Here is a 3,648-nt window from a genome sequence, read left to right as displayed (position 1 = left end):
CAAAAAGGTTGATTCATCCAGAAACAACAAGAACAAAGACCCATTGAACTGTTAGGATTGGTACAGTAAACTACTTAATCAGAGGTTACTGTCATTCTAAGCCCTATTATAACCCCAGGTAAATGAAACTTTTCCAGTGTAAAGCAATGTAATGAGCAATGTAATTTTAAAACGGGACATATGTAATATTCAAGGTGAACTAAGCAATTAAAAAACTAAACATTTTTGACCCCAACAATGGACAGATAACATAAACACAATTGGAGCCATCAGCAGAAATGATAACAGAAAAATCAAAAGGGGAAAGGTCCTGTATAGGGTTATGGGTGTATTTAATTTTATGCTAACAAACAACATCATTTAACCTAGAATGGGCAATTTACATGGAATAAGAAAACTACCAGAAGTGGCAGGAGTAATGTTGTTCATGTACATCCATCATTGTCATGTACCTTCCTGTCATGATGTGGATCATTATAATAACATGTGACTATTTATGGATGTAATCTGTTAATTTAATTAATTAATTAATAATTCAATATGACATTGTTTGGGTAAAACCTTTACCAACAGCTTTTGTGCCTCTAGAAATTACTTAAACATGTTTTTGACTGTAATGGCATGCATGCTAAAAACATGTAAGGTTTACAGACTTGTCCTTCTGCCCAGAACACAACTGAATAAACATTCTTCAAGCATTTCCTATCTTGTAGATATGTGGGGAAAAAAAGGATATTGTGGAATATTTACGTATGTATTTACTGCTGGACTATCTGTACAGGCTAGTGTTACCTTTTTAAAGAACATATAAATGGCCATAATTTTGTTGACAATATCTGTACACATTTGAACAGGGCTAAAACACTGAGAAACTACTGTAGAGCACTTAACCTCTTCCTCTGATATAAAACTAATCTCTTGCCAATTGAGCTATAGAATATTGTGGCTAGATGCTTAATAAATGACAACCAATTTATTTGACATATTCATATGCATCTGTACAGTGACAAATGCACCATTGTATTAGCAGTTTGATGAATACTGTATGATGAAAAAAATGTCAAACTGTGAAAACTATGGCATTCATACCTTTATAGTTGCATGGGTCCATTCAGGAAAACTCAATAAAACAGGCTGTATTCATTCAGTTACCAATGCTTCAAATAAGGAAATAAGAACACTTCTTTCTATAGCAACATTTTATGGAGTGAATCATAGGTTGTGTGCCAAATTAGGCTCTCAAAACCCTGAATGAACTTTATAAAGCTCAAAGATTTCAAGCCCAGCCCCTCCCACTACCAAATTAAACCTGTGACAGTGCATCTTCTGTGTATTAAAAGTGCACTGATTGATTTTGGAACTGGGCTATTCTGCCATTATGGGTACATATTGGTACATTGGTACATATTGGCTCCAGGATAAACAGAAAAAACTTGTATGAAAATTGGAGTTACAGTATAAGGTTCTGTCTGCGTTCTGAATGTTTTTGGAAGATTGAGCTTCAAAGCTTTTGCATCCCATATCACACATTTACTTTTTTAAATAAAAATAAAATGTGAAAAAACTTATAAAAAATACCCCATAATGTAAATGAATTGTCATTTAATAAGTATATGTCAATTACTCAACTTAGACAAAAATGTCAGATAGAACCTTATAATTCTAAGGTGACGATTTATCTCCACTTTTTGCACGATGTGTGTATTTGGGAATGAAAATATTAACAATATCTATAGCCCCTTTCACTCATACGGACCTTTCTGGAAATATATGTTTGAACAGGCCCTTTTTGAAAATACCGGTAAATTCGATCTGGCTATTTTCCGGAAAGAGAAGTTGTAACATTACCGGTAATTTGCCGGAATGCTGCGCTGTGTGAATGCAGAAGGAAGATTGCCGGAAAGAGGGCGTGCACGTCTAGAACGTGCTGACGTGAGACTTCTGCTTTAGCCAATCACAACAGTCAGACGCATTTACGTCTGCGTGGTTTATGAGAATAAAAGCCTTTGAATATTTTCCCAGACACATTTAGCTGCTACAAGTTCGTCAGATAACGATTATATGTTCATCTTAATGTTAATTGTGTAAATAATTATCGATAAGATGCTTATGATAAGCCGTTGTATGTTTACCTTTAAGCTTTGCGTGTGCCCGTGAAACAGCCTGTGAGCGCCAGCACAAACACACATATCATGTACAATACATCTCGACATGCGAAAGTGTTTCTCTATATGTTTTCATTGAAGTTGTTCTCAATACTGATCCATCCACAGAGTTTATAATGTAGTCAAATGTTTACAAATATAGGCGCAGCCGTTTAGAGCTCATATCTGGTTAATGATGTCAGAATTTACCGGTATTTTGGAATGGATGTGTGAACGTACTTTTCCGAAAAAATTACGTAATGTCCTCGCCTGTGTGAACAGCTCTTTTTTGAATTTACCGGTTATATCTTTTTCCAGATATTTACCGGTATCACTGTGTGAAAGGGGCTTATAACTAGTTTGACTGTCTCTGCCTCTTGAATCATACCTTCAGCATGAAATATCAAAAAATGAAGTTTAACTTTACTTTTTTACTCTGTTAAACATATTTTCTTTTTTATTTGTAATTTCAATTAGAAAAATACATGTCTCTCTCCCTATATTCTGGTCAACTCTGTTACACCTGTCATTAAAAGACATAAACGGTAAAGCACTGATATAAACAACATATGACTTGCTCCTAGTGATGTCACTTCCTCTGGCGGGAAATTCTGGAAGGTATGTCATTTAATATTCTCCCTTTAATTTGTACAAAAGTTTAAGGATACAGCAACACCAGATGAATAATTTCTCAACTCTGTTACTGCAATATTTTAGTATAGGGATGCATAATATTGGACAAATTTGATAACAATATTTTATTTTTCTGCAATAAATTTTGTGACATGAATACAGTTTCACGAGATAGTTGAATAGCACTATTTGACTTTTCTAGTGAGTTTAACAGTATTTAGGTACAGAAATAGAATAATCACAATTCTTTTCTTAATTTTCTTTTTAGTCCAAATATCTAAAAAAAAAAAAAAATCTTAGGTCAAGTAAAAATATGGCGTTTTATTTTTCAACTCCAGAAGAAATAAGTCAGAGTTTTTCCTGAAAAAAAAAGCAAAATTATCTGCCAGTGGGGTAAGTAAAATGATCTTGTTTTCACTTTGAAATGTAAATATTTGGACTAAAAACAAGACAAAAATTATTTTTCTAAGTTAGAATTAATTTGATTAAATTGTATAAATTCCTTATAGACACAGTAATAAATGCAATTCTGTAGCTCTAGGTCAAATATAATTCAGACCTAACATTGCATATCATGCCATGTGACTATTGCGGATGCGCACATTGCAATATCAATGCTTGACATAAGTTTGATGACAAACATAAAATTCTGTTTTAGGCATGCCATGTGGTATCATTTTTTAAATTAACGTCTTGAGTTAAAGCACAAAAAGTTTGAAAAATGTCAACAATGTTATGGATTAAAATGTTAATCAATAAATAGTAACAAGTTCATGTTTAATTAATAAACGATTGTGTTTACTGTAAATGATCCATTCATTGTGTGTACCCGCAACTCTGGAATGAGTTCTATTCTACTGTATGTAGACTT

The sequence above is a fragment of the Danio rerio genome, chromosome 7 (assembly GCF_049306965.1).
Source record: "Danio rerio strain Tuebingen ecotype United States chromosome 7, GRCz12tu, whole genome shotgun sequence".
Lineage (NCBI taxonomy): Eukaryota > Metazoa > Chordata > Actinopteri > Cypriniformes > Danionidae > Danio > Danio rerio.
The sequence above is the reverse complement of the archived record's forward strand: the minus strand, read 5'-3'. Positions refer to the sequence as shown.